The following is a 19639-nucleotide window of genomic DNA, read 5'->3' on the forward strand; positions in this document are numbered from 1 at the left end:
TTTTTAATTTATATTTTGAAGTTCGTAAACTTATACAGGCTTCATATCTCTTAAAATTTTATCTGGAAATTTATCCCAAAAATTAATTTAATTTTCATATTTAATTAAATTAAATTCATCACGCGTCAGATAAACGAGTGTTTAAAGAACGTCAAAGAAATCAATCTGCGTCCTCACTCGAGGGGCCGAAGGCTGGAGACAGGTTGTCTGTAGAGAGGAACAGATCGAGGGCGGATCTACCGCCCACGAGAGTAGGCGAATGGCAGGGCGGCAGTTTACGCCTAACCGTTGAGCAGGCAATAACATCGATAGAGATGCGGGCTTCGAGCGAGCTACGTCAAGTCTACGCACGTGACTGAAAAATCACTTCTGAAACTTTTCTAAACTACGTTTACGTCTTTTCAAATTAAAAAACGTAATTGATACATTATATTTATACTTTCTAGTACATTTACAATTCAAATTAATGTTTAAAAAAAAAATAAGTATACTTATTTCAAAATATTTTTTTAGTTATTAAAATCGATATTTTTTTTAAATTTGTTTTCCAGGGGAGTTTAAATAAATTTAAGTGATTTTCACTATTATATTTAACACCGTTAAATCTACGCACGTGACTAAAGATCAGTTCTTCAACTTTTAAAATCTACGTTTACGTTTTTTTTATTTATAAAATATTTAAAATTGCAGTTAAAATTAAAATAAACGTTTTCAAGTTTATTCCAACATTACTTTATTAATCAAAATCGGTAGGTTTTTATGTGTTAATCGTTTTTTTAGTAAGATTTAAATTATAAATTCATTTTAAAATACGTAATAAAAAAGAGAAAAAAATCTGATTTATTTCAAAATAAAGTTTATTTTTATTTTTTTTTTTTTTTAAAGTTTTTTCATGTATTCGTTTAAAATTACAAATAAATGATTTTAAGTTTATTAAAAAAATCATTTAGTTATGAAAAACGGTATTTTTTTTAAATGTTTACCTGATTTTAAATTTCCTAATTTAATTTATACAAAAAAAATCATTTTAAATTATTAATAATTCAAAGAAAAACAAATGTTTTAAAGTTTATTTTAAAATTAAATTATTTATGAAAATCAGTATTTTTTGTATGCCTGGTAAAATGTTTTTTTTTTACGAATTATACAAACAATACTAGTAGTATACGTATCAGAGGAAACCAGATTTGCAAAAGCTCTGATAAATAAATAAATAACTGGATCCTTATTTACAAAGTTCGCGAAAGTTATTTGACTTCTTCGGGCGTATAGCATTCAACAGTTTTGGCGAAGCGTGAGGTAAGTTTTGATTATATTACTTTGAGAAAACATTGAGTAATCTGTTCCGCCGGAAACAATTGTCAAGTTTTGTTGAACGTAAATATATATTTGTTCAAGTTTCCCGCCGTGTCACTGCGAGTTACTCCAATCGAGCTTGAAGGACGTAAATTGTTTTATACCTACATAATTCTGCTTTAAAATAGTTAAAAATAATAAATTATTTATCTGAAGCAAATTTAAATTTGTACTAGTACTAATAAAAAGATTAAGGATTTAAAAGGATTATATAATATATAATATATTTTATTTGTGAACCGTAACGGGGTTTTATCGTTACAGATTTTATCAGATTGATGGAGACTAGGCAAAACTCTATGTTATAAACACATCAAGACAGAGGGTGAAAAACAAATAATCAAAAATAATTTATAATTTATCTTACACATATACGCCCACTCCTTTTACGAGCGTCATAAATCAAAAGTCGTCAATTTTCAGTTGTGCATGTTTTCGGAATGCCCAAAAAATGTACTATATCCCTGCAAAAACGGCATATTTTTAACTTAATATTTACCCGCTACAGGGCAGAGAGTGTTGTTTTTGTATTTTGAAGAAAAGGTATTGTTTAATTATTTTTTTTAATATCCTGAATAACAGAAAAAACTTTCGGGTTTTACCTTAAAAGATCTATTGCACAGTAAAAAGTTCAATAAGTGGTTTGGTATTTATTTTTAATACATTGTATCATATTTTTAAACTTTAAAAACGTCTTCCTGAAAAATCAAGTTTTTTGATTTATGATGTTCTTGAAAGGAGTGAGCGATATATAAGTTTTGTACTGACATTTCATGAGAGGACTGGATATTATATAATAACTAGACAGCTATGTTGTTTTATCCACTTTTATTTTATTTGACTAGTGACAGGTTTTCGTCGTTGCAGTCATAATCAGACTGGTGGGAGGCTAGATAAAATGTTATATACACAACAAGGCAGGGGTTGAAAACTATGGTTTGATATAATTTTTCTGACAAAATTTATTTAAATTTAATGATTTTTATTAATGTATTATAATAATAATTACATACTCGTATAAGATATGTTAAGAATCTTATATTTATTTTGTCGGGAAATATGTATAGAATAATGATTTTTAACTCCTGTCTTGTTGTCCATATAAAATTTAAAGATTTTGTTTAAGCCTTTCACCAGTCGGTAACAACAAAACCCGGTAACTGGTAAACTAAAATGAATGTAATAAAAACTATATACTCGTAGTTGTTGTTTATTATATAAAATACAGCTTCACCTAGAAATGGAAGAACAAAATTGAATTCAATATAAAATGTTTTAATAATTATTTCATATCAATGAAAGGTTGATTGTTTAAAAAAATATGTATTCACCCATTTCAAAAAATTTCAATTTTTCACATTCTTATGATCCATTTTTTTATAAAATGGTAACAACAAAATAAGAAAAAGAGGTAAAACATATTTGTAAAATAAAATGGTACATTAGATTTTATAAATTTACAATTAATTTAGTAGATGCTATATAATGACACTGTTTTTATGCATTTAACGTCATTATCAAATACCGTATGTGAAACTTAACTTTAATTTGAGAATTATACCCTTAACACTTTGAAAAACGAGACGTGAGGGTAAAAGTGTTCTGCGTTTTTTATTAGTATCTACATGGACAAATAGGGGGGCCTTTAACCATTGTCATATTGTCGTTTATGGATTTATTATTATGTATATTTTTATGGATTTCCAAAACTTTTCCTAGCATACACATAAAAAATAACTTTATCTTATTGGAATCGTGCCACATGTAAATAAAAATACAACGATTATTTTTCAATGTCGTAAAAACCCATATAAATGGGATACACTAAGTACCCCAAAGATTTCATTGCTCTGTTGATGTTGTCGATAAAACAAAAGACGACAGCTTATTTAAGACGAATCATTATTAAAAAAAATTATGATTTAGTTTGTAAATTGCATATATAATGGCATAAAATAACTATGCACATATTTTATCATTCATTATAATAGAAAGCGTCACTAGATATAACGAGCGTAATTTCGCTTTGAATAATGCATTTGCAACAGTCCAGTCATAAGAAAAAATAAATAAATACACAATTTTTCAATGTTAGGATGATAGTAACGAATTAATTTTATATCAATACGGTAGTAAGGTATAATACGCTCTCCTCTACCTTATATGTTTATGTTTCTGATCCTTATGACTTATAACTAACATCATTTTGACTTTACGTATTTTCATAGTACAGTTTAAATAATTAGTTTTTTTATAAAATAAATGCATTTCCTGTAAACATATTACTTCCTTACAACATTTTGAGTGTTTCCAAATACTTGTTCACAAAATCCGGATTATCTCCAATTATAGGAGGTTTATTCATATTATTAAGAATTTGAGTAGTGTGGTTGTCAATAATGGGTAGAATTGGTGAATATTACACGTGTGTAAAGTGATCACTTAAACCAGACTAGGCGGTCGTCAGCCCCGTAAATGCCCAGACTTCCATATTCTTCTTCATCTTTGATGAGATGTCAAAAAATAATATGAGATTTTTCTCTATAAATCGACGTAAAGAAAGACTGTAAAGACAAACTACGTTATCGTTACACAATATACGTCAATCGTTACTCACGATGTGATTTATATGTATATATATATATATATATATATATATATATATATATATATATATATATATATATATATATATATATATATATATATAATATATATATATATATATATATATATATATATATATATATATATATATATATATATATATATATATATATATATATATATATATATATTTATGTAAAAAAATATTACTTCCTTGTTACGTTATATAAATTTGATACATTATTTGTTTGATTATAAACGGAATTTATAATTGTAATTATTTAGAATAGGTAATTCATCGATTGCAGTTTTGTGAAGATATCTCAACATAAATGAAAAAGTCTTTTGGGATAAGAATATGTCATTGGCTGGTTTGAGCAATGAATAGATTTCTCACGATATCGGTTAGATACAAACCTTTCACTATAATAAATGTTTTAGTAATCAAAGATATTCTTTACTTTTCAATATAAAATACTATGCGGAATGCATCGAAACACATGTCACAATAGATTAAAACAATAGTGGTATTTACCAAGTGAAACTTAAATTAAAACTGGTTAGATATTACTGCAAAATGATCGCCGAATCAATTAATGAAATTATTTATTTCTAATTTAATTATGCAAACGTTATTTCGTATTACGTGTGAATTGTAAAAGTTTTTTCTTTTTTGAATGCAGAGCGGAATTCTCAAATCATGTCCTTTATCATAAAATTATATTGGTTTAGAAATCCTAAGAAATCCTTACGAATTGAATATGAAATACACAGATCCAGTGTTATTCACCTCGAGTTTCCAAGCGTCCTTTCAATTATTTTATAAAGAGACGTATCTATCAAAGCGTGTTCTTTAAAAATGTATTCGTAAAATGTACGTTTATTGAATCCTTTTGCATTATCAATACACTCTTTTATTTTGATTTACAACATTATAAGCTTAAATAATAAAAGTGAAAATGGTATTTTCTGGCGATTCTCATGTGTGATTATAATCCAGGATTCGGACCTCACATACTAATATAAGAGTTTCTGCTTAATAAAAAGCTTCTTTACATCTATTGGTGAGATGAAAAGAAGCTTTTTATTGAGCAGAAACTGTTTTAGTATGTAAAAAATAATATGAAAAATAACTCCTATGATTGGAGGTAATCCAGATTTGTGAACAAGTATTTGGACACACTCAAAATGTTGTAAATACTATAAAATAATTGAAATATTCGATCATGCCAATTACAATGATGAATTGAGTATATTTTGGAATCTAGTTTAAAAGGATTTACTCTCATCTTGAAAAGGATGTGAAAACTTTAATGGAGTAGAACACATTATGGAAACAAAACCAATTTAACTGAAAAAAGATTTAAGTTAAATTAGGTTGACGTACGTATATTACCTTGAATTTGGCGTTAGTAGATTACACGATCATTTTTGAGACTTTAAGGCGTTATCCGAGTTTTTATGGACTGGAAAAGTCTTGTAGAGCTGTGTGGGCCACAGAACAACACATTGGATCTTATGAAAGTAATAGAAACAGCGGCTAGTTGACTGATTTAATGAGTTGATTAATTTAACGCCTACCCGAACATACGAAAATATGCAGATTCGGGATTGCTATCGGTCACTGCCGGTCTATTTGATGCAGAAGTAAACAGGATGAATTATAGAAAATTCTTCTATCTCTTCTTCTTCATTCATAAAGACGTTCTCTGAGCAATCCGTCGATTGGAAAGGAAAACCCATGTGATTGCTTTTCACCAGTAAATATGAATACCTCGTTATCTTAACGTTAATTGGTAAAAAAAATATCTGAAATCTCTTGAAAGAACTGCATTTTATATAGCAAAATAGCAACTATATTTTTTCCACATACGTTTTATATTATCATGATACTGTTACGAATACTAAAGACTGGTAAAAAAAGGGGTAAAAACTTTCTAGTTAGTTTATTATTTGTAAGGTTAGTACTATTAATAAAAATACTTTACAAATGAACGTTACATAGTCCGCCTCCGTAGTGTAATGGTCAGCACGCTCGGCTACCGTTCTGGAGGTCCCGGGTTCGATTCCCAGGGGGAGGATCAAATAAATATAGGTGATTTTTTCACTCAAATATTTATTCAATATTACCCTGGACTGGTACCTGAAGTGGAGGGCTGATCACCTTTCCTTCATGTGTTAACGATCAAGGTAACACTGCGTTTATATGATGCAGTGCCCTATGCACCATTGGGGTGCGGGTAAGGGTTTGATTAATAATATATTTGTGTGGCTAAATTGCAAACCAAGCCATAATCGAATCATTAAAAAAAAAACATTTTTTATGGGAAATCAAATGTTAGTGCCTGTCTCTGCATTAAAAATATGAATTTCTAAGATAAGTAATTCCTCTTACTTTTTTAGGTCAGGCATTCCGTACGGAAGTTATTGCTTTATATGTCGTGTATAACTTACTTCTGGCCTTTTATTTGTAATATAGGGAATCAGGTATTGAATATTGTCGATTTTATTTCTTTTTTTTTAATAAATAGAAAAAAGTTTATTTTATCTATACTAGGTAGTTTAACCGTAAACTTTGAAATAGAATTCTAACTCAAGAGCACTATCAAAAGAACTATAATTCTTAAAATGTGACATTTCAACATAGATGAAGAAGAATATGGAAGTCTGGACAGCAACAGGGTTAACAACCCTCATAGGCTGATTTAAGTAATCACTTAACATACGTGTAACATGCACTAATTCTACCACACTACTGGTCAAATCTTAAAACATTTGTTGTTTTTATTTCTCGTAAAGTTAGAGGCACGATACATAATTGTAAAGTTTTGTTAAAAATACATTTCACGTGAATTGAACTGAAGACCCTAGTTTATTAATCCACTGAATCTATAACCGTTTTATATTACCTTCTCCATATTTGTTCAAGTTAATGAAAATAAGGTGGACCGTAAGCCATTTGGGGTATTTATACGTTTACGCGAATGTGGCCCTTATACAAAGTATCCGGAGAAAAATGAATTATTTTATTTACGTGTCACGTTTTCTATCATAAGATTCGTGCGTAGAATACGTACAGATGAATAGTAAAGGTTATCTACCCGTCCACAAACACACAATACTCCCAACTTTTTTCATTACATTTAAAAGGCAGGTACTTGAGGAATAATTTCACAATGGGAAGATGTTTTTTTTATGTAAGTAAATAAGTTTTCCAGTATGGCTAAAATCGTATTGAAAATGTATTTCTTTTTTACATTTCACGGGAAAAAATATAGATAGGAAATATTGGATTTAGGCTTTGTACTGACATATCTTAGAGGATATTTAGTATTGTACATAATAAAATAACAACTTTGGCATATAACTTTTTGCACTTTTATCTGGCCAGTGACCGGGTTTTGTCATTATCAACATCACCTGTCTGATGTATTATTAAATAGGATGGAAAAACTGTCGTATTTTCAACGACTTTTAATCTTCTAAACTAACTTTACCTAACCCTCATCTGTACCCAATGGTGAATAAGGCACTGCAGCCCATGAACACAGTGTAATTTTGATTGTTAATTATACGTGAGAAAGATATTCAGTCCTGCGCTTTAAGCACCAATCCATAATAGTATTTTTAATAAATAAAATAATTAAAAAATCATTTATATTTATTTTCACCTGCATGGGAATCAAACCTGAGTTTTCCAGCTCCGTATTGAAACACTCTAACCACTACGCTACGAAAACGAAAATTTTTAAATAAATGAAAAAATTCATTTTAAATTGTTTTATTTCTAAATTACAAATGAATTAATAAAATATGTATTTTTATACAAAACATGTGTTCGACCAATAGCCACTTATGGGATTGAGGCAAGAGCAGATACTTCTAGAACAAAATCTCGACTTCGAACCTCCGAGATGATGACTCTCCGATCCATAACCGGAAACACACTGCGAGACCGAGTGAGAAATTCCGACATCCGGAGCATGTGTAAGACGGAGGATATCGTGAGGTGGGGACGACAACGAAGGCAATACTGGAATGACCATGTAAACAGAATGTCAGATGACCGACTTCCACGTATCGGCCTTCAAGGAATCCCTGAAAGACGCAGACCCCCAGGTAGACCTCCAAAAAGGTGGAAAGACAGCTGGGAGTCAACATTCCAAGAGCTACAAGCAGAGGCACAAACAGATCCTTAGGATCTAGAAAAAGAAGAAGAAGAAGAATTTTACTTAAAACAGTTTGAGTATGTCCACTTAAGAGTTATTTTTACATTTAGACATCTCTCCATAGACGAAGAAGAATATGGAAGACTGTGTGTAAAGTGATCACTTAACCAACGTATAATTTTCTTCTTCACCTATGTGAGATGACAAAATATATTTGATTAATTATGACAAAAATATTCAGAAAATAATCTGAAGGTAGATATTTTATTCCAATAACGTTTAAATTATTTTTAAAATCTTTCACATATAATCATGGTTTGAATATTACTAGTAGAACAATTCATGAAAGGAAAACCATGGAATAGATGAATTGTATTAAGATTTTCTAAATATTTTGCTTTTTTATGTTTAACAAATAGCATTTTTATTTTTATTTATTCCTGTAATGTCGCACAGAGTGTTTTTTATTCTTTCGAAATATAATAGTTCCCTTTTGGTCTGATATTAAAAAGATGCATGCAGAATCATGACAATAGATCTTAACTAAGATAAAAGTTTTGAATCCACTGCATTTAAAATATCATAAAAATCTACCAATTTATATCTCTATCTTGTGAAACTTTTCCAAACTTCCTGCATACATTTATTAATCTAGCGACAGAATTGCGGAGATGTATTAAGTGTAAAATTGTATTTTTCAGAATACATTAAATTTGAAATCGTCGGATTCGTAATATTACAAGTATAAATGGAAGCTTCCACGGTCAATCAATGAAACTCCAAGAAAATTTCAAGTTAAAAAAACGACTTTATTATTTTCATTTTAAAAGAAATACATCAAATATCTACCACTATTTCTTAAAATCTACTGTTTTTAATTAAAAATGGATAGATTTTACCACAAAGTGACTGCCGAATCAATTAATGAAACAAATACATCATTTTAACTTTTTTGACATCTCAACAAAGATACAGAAGAATGTGGTCTGCGTTTTTATAGGGCTTACGAGCTATCGTAAGTTTGTTTAAGTGATCACTATATACACGTGTTACATTTATCATTCTGCCCAAGCTTGACAATCACACTACTTATTTTTTCTGGAACACATATATTAGGTATAATATAATTCATACGTCGCTTCATGTGTTAGTTTGCTGCAGTATAAATGGAGAGTTGAGTAAACTTTTAATTTAGAAGAGACCCTTATTTAAATGTATGCAAGATTCATCCAATTATTCTTCAATTATTTTACATACTGGAGATGCCTAAAAAAAGATTATTTTTTTATCAACCTTATAATTTGAGCAGTTAATATCAAACATAGATTCGGACCACCCAAAATGGTGTAAATATTATATTATTCAATGAAAATAACAATTTGTTAAAAAAGACGGACTCAATCATAAAATACAACTTTTATTTAAAATATTTTTTGTCAAATGAAATGAAATTTATATAAAATATATAAAAATAAAATTATTCGTGTGTCATAAATTTTAAATATTCTAAAGTTAATCGCAGATTCAATCAAATTTTTAGTATATTTTCATGTTAATAGATTCGAATGCAAGGTTGTTTCAAAATTTCAAAGAAATGGGTAAAAACTTCAGGATATCGAAGACAAAGTAACTTTTACTTTTTTTCAATATAGATAAGCTTTAGGTACACTCACGAAAATGCGCCTTGCAATGGTTTACCTCTGAACCCTCCAAATACCAAGCGAAGTGAATTCAAACGTGAGGGAGTGTTCGTACACAAGAATTTATATTTGATATAAAATAGCGCCCTTCGTAATGTAGGTTTCGTGTTTAACAAACGATTTTGCCGATATTTCAAATATAAAACGTCTTATAGCCGAAGAGTTTTGAGAGCGATTTAAAAGCATGCTTCAGTCACAAGGTGAAATGGCATTCTTCGCTACAAACGATACTTGAACCTGAATTGGCGATCCAACCTTTCTTATCAATCATTTCTTTTTCCAAAAAAATGTCCTTCATCGTCGCAACACTGATATATCAAGGACTGACCGAGATTTGGTTTTGTTATCCAACTCATGGGCTTGGTAGAGCAACGGGTGATTTTAAAATACTGTTTTATTATTATTATTATTATTTATTCTATCAGACACCCTATAGATAATAATTAATGATAATAATTAAAGTAATGAATATTGTATGTGCGAATGTGAACAAGATATAGAGGATGCGAACCATACTTTCTTTCAAAGTCTAAACAGCTAAATACAGCAGGAATTCAACTCTCTCTCCAAATATTCATCATTCTTTCTGATCCTAATTCTAGAATTGCTGTCATAATCACTAAAATGATAAAGCTAAACGCATTTAAACCACGATTGTCTGTTAATTTTTACTATAAAATAATTATTTTTATTATTCTGTTTGTCAATAAAAATAAGACAACACAGAAAACTGCAGAAAAATCCTTTAACTGAGTGACTGCCAATTTTTTTTTTTAATTTTGTGCATCTTAACTGATACAAACATCTCATATTTTTACACTCAGGAAATATAGAGGTTTAAACATTAAGGGCTTACGATGTAACAAATACAGTTACTCATATTTAGTTTTGTAACCAACTTATTATTTTACCGCAGGAGTAGGCAGAGAGAATAGAATGCTACACTACTGTGTCTTTGAATACAAAATTCGTCTCTTCCGCATTCATGCATCTCTTCATACATACCCACCGATTATTACGACTCTCCGACTCTCGACATTTGAAATAATTGATCGTGCCAAATTTTCCTCGGTCTTAGTAGACTTGTTTTCTCAATATGTTTAATATGTTTTGCATTTAATGTCATCCATATCGTCAATGTTTAGGTTGATGATATAGGGAGACTGGGTCCACATTGCCGGCGGAAATGCCCGCAGATAAGGGTCGAGGGTGACCCCATTGTACCGCACCTGGCCAATCCATCTCAATATACTCCATTTCGGTGCATTTGTTCATCCAAGCAACGTCATTGCTCCTATATGTGCTGATCCATACACCCAATCCTACTGACCTCAAATTTCAATGAAAACATCGAGATTATGTGTACATATGTATACATATATAGCAGTAGCGTGAACGGAGAATTAATTAGGGTAGGTAGTAAGGTAAGCTAGGTACTACTTAGTAAGGTAGGGTAGGTATGGTTGCGTTTTTATATGTCACGCGGGTAATTTAGGATAGGCACTGTTTTTACTGCCTATATGGAATGCACGCCCCTACATATACATACATGTACTACGAAAGAAGTGTGAAATTAAAATGTCAGATGGAAGAGAATTCTCAATTTATTTATTCATATTTCATCTTACACACAATAACAAATAACAATTCGCTCACTCCTTTCAACAACGTCACATATTAAAAAACTCGATTTTTTAGGAGATCGTTTTTAAAGTTTAAAAATATAATAAAATGTACAAAAAATAAATATCAAGCTACTTATTGAACTATTTACTGCGCAACAGATCTTTTTAGTTAAAACCTGTTTGTTTTTTCTCCATTTGAAAATAAAAGTATATTTAAAAAAAATATTTAATCAATACCTTTTCTTCAAAATGCAAAAACAACACTTTCTGCCCTGTGGTGGGTAAATATTAAGTCAAGAATATGCCACTTTTGTTGGGATATGTACATTTTCTAGGCATTCCAAAAACATCCACAAATGACAATTGACGATTTTTGATATATGACGTTGTTGAAATGAGTGAGTGAATTATTTACTTTTAGTAATAAGTAAAATTTCTTTCATTTCTTTAAAAATATTTATAAACATACAATAAAAAAATTGTTGACATCCTTCAGTGATATACCGAACGCATGCAACAGATTAAAATTTTTAACTGAATTATTCGAATTATCATTTTATTTATTAAACAATCGTTCCATGAATTTCATATAGTAAAATAACAACTAAATTTATTTTTATTTCATCGCACAGATAATTAAAATAACAATAATATGCCCAAAACTGAGATCCGTGCCGAGGTCACATTTTACAATACTTTAAAAAAAACTAAATGAAATAAAATTGTTTATAACAAACAATAAATAGGGCTTTGCTCGTACCATCTCAACCAATAATGCAATGTTGTAGAATTGGCTGTTATAAAATGTACTAATTTTTTACTGATTCTTTTGTATTTTTTATAAATAGATAGGTTTTAAAAGTGGGAGTGAGTAATTTTTTTTATTTTTTTTGTATTGATTTTATTTGGTAGTATATGTTTTTTTATTTAAACCAAAATATTTTATGTTTTCAACTTAATTAATTCAAGTATAAGTTTCTAAATAGCAATCAGATATAATTATTGCAAAAACGTTAAATTTTAATATCCGTGTTGATGATAAGTTTATGTACTTATAAATTCAGAAAAAGGTATTCATTAATCAAACCTTTTAATCCGGCAATAAAACCGGAACGGGACTATTGTCTGATGTAATATTGGATTTCGGAAAACCGATAATGTGAATACTGTAAAGCACAGGATGATTTATAACGATGTTACTCAGGATACCGTATATGTATTACAGGATGGTTCAACGAGTTGTAAATATTTCTTGCTACTCTTCTTAGAACCTCAATTCTCACCCAGGGGTATCTTGATCGTTACTTACATGAGGACCAGGTGGCAAATACTGCCCCTCAGGAATCAAATTCTGTCATTGCACACAATCTTACAACATAATGTATGTAGGTTTCAACCCAGTTGCATTAGAACATCACTGATTAACATCAAGTAGAGCTTATTATTTCAGGTTACATTGATATCCATCCCGATTAGTTATGTTAATATAAACACGGGTCAAACATACATATAAACATGACTTAGTGTGATATACGTTATATTATTAATTGAAGTTATGCTTAATAAATACAGTACATCCAGAAAAGGTATAAAAAGATTGTAAGTTAAATGAAGGAAAAAATAATATAGAAACAGTAGTGCGATTACACGTTCATAGATATAAATATTAATGTAGGTATGTAAGCTGCATAAAAAAAAAAGAAAATCACTTTTATACGCGTCTTCCAGTAAGTATAATCCGGTTATGATCTTGTTTGTATACATCAAAACAAAAAGGTATTTGCTTAATTAAATCTTTATCAAACCAATCATAGATGGATCTCGTAAACTCAAACAAGAAGCGTCGTGCGATTTATGGTATATATATGAGTTCCAAAAATTCGACTAGTGTGTCATGTCAATGTCAATCATGGGTGGAAAGCTGAATGTTACACGTGTGTAAGGTGACCACTTACCTGCCTATAATAGGTCATAACCCCTAGAAATACGTGAACTTTCATTCTCTTCCTCGTCTTTGTTGAGATATCAAAATGTAAAAATAATCCTCGTAAGTGGAGAAACCCAGATTTGTGAACAAGAATTTGGAGACATTCAAAATGTTGTGAACAGATATTTATGTAAATTAGATGTATCCTTCATCTAACAAATGAAATAATGTCGTAAAATTTATAGCTTCATCTCTCAAAGGGCCGGGCCATTTTATTTACAGAATATAATTATTTTCAGACTAATTAGTCTGTTTTGTTAATCCATTGTAAATAGGAATCACTAAAGATTGGAATTAAAACGAACCAGCCTCAGTAAAACTTTTTTACGTACTTTAAATTATTTTGTAGGCGTATACCGTCGTTCAAACTAGGGTAGGTATATTTCTCCCCTCAATAAACTGGAATATAATGGAAAAAATCTCACAGTCAACTTTAGAAATGAGCTTCTTTATAAAATTTAATGAGATAAAAAAGTTTTACAATACTTGTTGATTAAAAGCCACCTTAACCTGCGAGACTTATGCCGTATTTATTTTAAAATTTACCTTATTTGAGTCGGATGTATTTAATTATATATTTACTTTTTTAAATAATTTTTCATCATACACATGATTATAAATTGCAATTTTCTCAAATGGTGCACATTTTGCAATACTTATTTATACAACAATATAGAAATAAAATTATTTATGACATGCAATCCCTGCATGCATCTTCACCTCTTCCACATTCATACATCTCTTTACACGTATCACCTTTCTAAAGTTAATCGATAATGCTTATCTCAGCATTGTATTTTTTTTTACATACCCGCCGATTACTCCAACTCCTGACCTTACCGCTTTCAAGTACTTGACATACTTGATGATGCCATGTTATACTCGGTCTTCATCTGCTCCTATTATCACCTCATATTTTTTACTGTTCTTTCTTCACTCATTCGATTCCATGAATTCCTTTTATTAATATTATCGATAAAGCTTATCTCAGCCTTGCATTTTTTCCTTATATCACAATTCGAACATCTATCATACAACGTATTGTCGCACATTCGTCTGAAATAAGGCATTTAGAATTTCGACTGCATTCAGCCTACTGTAATCCTTTTTTCAAGAGTAATTGGCGATAATCTAATGTTGTTTAATTTAATATTTTTTTTAACATGAAAATTCAAAATTTGTGAAAATTGTTTCGCCTTATTTATTTAAACAAAACTACTGGTAGTAAAATATACAACTTACATTATGAACTCAAAACGGTATTTGATTTTAAACCAGCCTATGACAGTCGTCAGCCCCGTAAATGCCCAGAAAAATAATATGAAAAATAACTGCTTTAATTGAAGATAATCCAGATTTGCGAGCAAGTATTTAGACACACTCAAAATGTTGTAAATAAATTATCTGGTCAAATTATAAGCTTAAATAATAACAATAAAAATTATATTTCCTGGCATTTCTCATGTATGTGATTATAATCCAGGATTCGGACCTCACATACTTATAAAAGAGTTTCTGCTCAATAAATATAGCTTCTTTTCATCTCACCAACAGACGTCTCAATGAAGTTCTAGTGATTCAAGAACAATGTTTCAAAATTGGTTCATATATATAGAACTTCCAAGAATTTGAGCAGTGTGGTACACGTGTGTAAAGTTATGACTTAAACCAGCCTATGACGGTCGTCAGCCCCGTAAATGCCCAGACTTCCATATTCTTCTTCATCTTCGATGAGGTGTCAACAATTTGATTGTTTGATTTTAATATTTAACGTGTAAATATGAAGTTCTACAAATTAAATGAAAAATTGATAAATAAACTAGATGAAGAAGAATATGGAAGTCTGGGCATTTACGGGGCTGACGACCGTCATAGGCTGGTTTAAGTGATCACTTTACACAAGTGTAACATTCACAAATTCTACCCGTTATTGACAACACACTACTCAAATTCTTGGAAGCTCTATATATATATATGAACCAATTTAGAAACTTCTTCTTGAATCACTAGAACTTCACTAGAGACATCTATTGGTGAGATGTAAAGAAGCTTTATTTAGCAGAAACTCTCGGTCGTCAGCCTCGTAAATGCCCAGACTTCCATATTCTTCTTCATCTTTGATGAGATGTTACAAATAATATGAAAATAACTCCTGTAATTGGAGATAATCCAGATTTTGTGAACAAGTATTTGGACGCACTCAAAATGTTGTAAATAAACTAGAGTTTTGAAAGTAATACGTCATGGATTCAAAGTGTAATTTGCAAAAAATTAAGATTGTTTTATGGTTTCAGGAACCCATTTTGTGTCCAATTGGAAGTTCAGAGATTGTGTCAATAAAAATTAGGATTATGTCCGTTTTGCGAATATTCTGGTACACGTCGACCGATCCCCATTGAAAAAAGGTTTCAATTATCTCTAATCCGAAAGGAATATTCTGACGGTTGACTTGCTCTAACGATCCAAATATACAAAAGAGGCTTACCTCGGAGCGACCTTATTTCAATATTTAGTTTTTTCTGGGACCATTTGTCGGTCGGATAAATTAATACTTAATACCAAAAATCAACTCATCGATAATTTAATTGTGCTCTGGAGCTTACATTTCTGATGCGAATATACATATTATATATATATATATATATATATATATATATATATATATATATATATATATATATATATATATATATATATATATATATATATATATATATATATATATATATATATATATATATATATATATATATATATATATATATATATATATATATATATATATATATATATATATATATATATATATATATATATATATATATATATATATATATATATATATATATAGGATAGTTCATCTCTGTGGTGTAATGGTAAGCGTATTTAGCCGCCGTGCTGGAGGTCCCGGGTTCGATTCCCAGGGGGAACGAAAATAAGAATTTGTGATGTTACACTCTCACATTTATTTAATATAACCCTGGACTGGTCCCTGAAGCATAGGATTGCCTTCATGTAAGTAACGATCCAGATAACACTGCGCCAATACGATGCAGTGCCCTATGCATTATTGGTGGGGGATAAAAGTCAAAAGATGAAAGAAGGAGAAGTGTCTGTACCTAAAGTTATAAGACAGAAATGTTTTCCAAGTAATATAATTTTTAATTTAAATTTTTTCTCAAAAGACTCATTCTGTTTAGTTATAATCTAAACATGAAATTACAAATTTAATCGAAAACCGAAAATTCTTTTTTGCAATTTTCGTTCATATTTATCGGATTATGAAGGGTTTGTGAACACACTCCTATTAAAATATCAATCATAACCTGAAAAAAATGTTTAAAAAAAACAGATCACTTGATACGTTTGGAGTAAAAATATGGATGTTTTTGTCGATTTTTTTTTCGAATAAATAAATAACAAAATATATACGATAAAAATCACAATCGATTTTTTTTCAGTCGTCCATGTGTTATGTGATTAAAATCAATAATTTTAATATGAAACACTTTTTAATAAAGTTTTATTTTATTTAAAACCAATCATTATAAAGTACTAAAGTTAAACAGGTCACTTGATATGTAGACTAAAGAGGTCGAAGAGTTTAATATTAAATAATTTGGAATCAGAAATATTTTTCGTAAAATTTTCAATCGCGAAATCATTTGGTAACGAAATATCATATTTTGAAAGCTATCTGACTAGGGCAAGAGTAAATTTCCCTCGAACAGCGTTACGTGATGGATCAAAGAATATTGTCTCGGCTAAGTAACTGACCTTTAGGGAGTGGAAGGGAGGGGGGAGATTCGCTCGTCAGATTGCTGAGAGTTACAAAGATATGATCAACCTTTTGTCAGCGACGGTAAAATCATTCTTGGAAGCGTTCGTAAAACGGTAAAGGTAAACGTTACGCAAATAATCAATTGAACAGAATCTTCAAAATTGTAGTAAGTAGGTACTTTAACCTTTCCTATCTGATCATTAAAAAATTACACGTAATCCGAAGCTGAGTACCTAAAGACCCCAGTTCATATTTGTATGGAAATAGTGGACACGTAGTTAGTCAGATTTACAGAGTCGTAGATTCCACGTCTTTTCCAGCGCGCATTCGAGCGCCGACTAAGCGAAAGCGAGACGATAAGCGAGAGGCCGGAAATCGCATAAAACGAAAACGGAGTAATCTAATTATCTCAATATTGATAATATTTAAAGCGTTTACTTTGCAGTCAGTCATTTTTACTTCTATATTTTAATTTAAATGTTATTAATATGAGTATATAACTGTTGTAGTGATTGTCCTGACGAAGAAAAGGGTACGTCTGGAAATCGGTAGAAAAAAAAATCGGTAAGTGGTTATATACCAATATTAGTAACTTTTTTTTAAAATATAAAAATAAATCGAATTATCGATTAATGATAAGAAGAGTGTCATTTATCATTCTACCCATGATTGACAACCACACTAATAAAATTTAGGAAGTTGTATTATACTTCGATTGACACCTTCTTTCACATATAAGTTCTCGACACTATCTGCAGTTGATTAGTCCCTTATTTTGTAAGTTTTCCCGAACAAGTGGACAAACTTTCCTGAATTAAACACACTCAAAATATGAGGAATATCTTTATACGATAATAACGTAAAAAAATTACAAAGGTTATGAATTTCTGACAAAGCAATCCGTCTTGAAAAGTGTCTTACAAAGTTCCGCTTTGTAGGCGAATCTTTCAACTCCAGAGGTCAAGTGTCTTTACCTCGTTACTCACTTAACACTTAAGTGCGTTTAATTTTCTGGACTTAAGACGCTTTAAGCAATTAATTAGGGAGATTTATTTCAACGTTCTTAATTACAATATTTCGCTAAGACTACGGAAAAAATTATCTTTGTAACAGTGTTCACATAATATAAAAAAAGCTCTAACTAATCTTCTAGTCTATGCATATATATATATATATATATATATATATATATATATATATATATATATATATATATATATATATATATATATATATATATATATATATATATATATATATATATATATATATATATATATATATATATATATATATATATATATATATATATATATATAAGTGTGTGTGTGTGTGTGTGTGTGTGTGTGTAAAATATCTTACAGTAAAATATATAGTATATATTAGCAGAAAAAGACCTTGAAAAACTTGGCATGATCAAGTATTTCAAATACTTTAGTGTGGACAGGTCAGGAGTCGGAATAATCGGCGGGTATGTATGAGGAAATGCATGAATGTAGAAGAGGCGAAGATTGTTTGAAAAGCTACAGATTGGTGTGGCATCCTATTCTCTCTTCCTACCCCTACGAAGAAGCGGCGTGATGGTTTGTTAGTTTTTTTTAAAGTTAGTTTTATGTCAATATTGCTCTGCCCGATCTTTTTACGTTCAAAGTATGACGTAAGTAAACTCTCGTATACGAGTTATTCGTGTTTCTTAAAAGAAATCTTAAAGACTTGTATACGAGTCATCCATGACAGGTACATGTTATTTTTTCTGGGTAGTAATAATATCCTTCTTGTGGCATCTGTGGGCAAAATCTAAAAGTAATATTGTAGCTCTGATCGATCATTTTTACCTTTTAAGTATGACGTACGTAAAAACTCGTATACGAGTCATCCGAGTTTCTTAAAATAAATCTCAAAAACTCGTAAACGAGTCTTCGTGGCGAATGTGTTAATAAACCAACAATAGAAAACCAAATACTTTAAAATGCGTATACATCCACGTTAAATTCAGTGTCTTAAATTCTAGAGAAGATGTATTATACTGTGTTATTTGTTGTATTGTAAAATGCGAAGTATTTCGACTTGAAGAATGAAAATCCTTTGCGTAGAAATGCAAATGGAACGTCTATATAAATTCTCTTCATGTTTGTGAATTGCACATACATTTAGCATTCAAAAATCTGGAGGTGCAATGCAGCGAATGCTTATATCTGGAATTCATACAATCTTTAATATGCCAAGTTTTTCGAAACAACTTCACTGATAACTCTTTAAAATATTATACGTTTGATATACTGAAGCACGTTTCATACTATCGCGACAGAATAAAACGCTTCTGGGTTTTAAATCTACCCTCGTCATATTTTAAATCTTTTTTCTGTTCATCCATGCATCATCAAAATATTATTTAAGTCTTTATTGCTTAATAT

General features: G+C 29.9%; 1 protein-coding gene across 1 annotated transcript in view; it reads left to right on the plus strand.

The window, feature by feature from the left end:
- The first annotated feature begins 272 nt into the window (after positions 1 to 272).
- LOC148308388 (gamma-aminobutyric acid receptor alpha-like) overlaps positions 273 to 19639 on the plus strand; it is a 72170-nt gene continuing 52803 nt past the window's right edge. Inside the window, exons 1-2 of the mRNA XM_088261713.1 lie at positions 273 to 415; positions 1161 to 1299. The gene's annotated coding sequence lies outside the window, so the exon portion shown is untranslated. The remainder of the gene's footprint in view (positions 416 to 1160; positions 1300 to 19639) is intronic.

The sequence above is a fragment of the Brachycentrus maculatus genome, unplaced genomic scaffold (genome assembly GCF_059751285.1).
Source record: "Brachycentrus maculatus isolate JH-2025_06_01 unplaced genomic scaffold, ASM5975128v1 h1tg000166l, whole genome shotgun sequence".
NCBI lineage: Eukaryota > Metazoa > Arthropoda > Insecta > Trichoptera > Brachycentridae > Brachycentrus > Brachycentrus maculatus.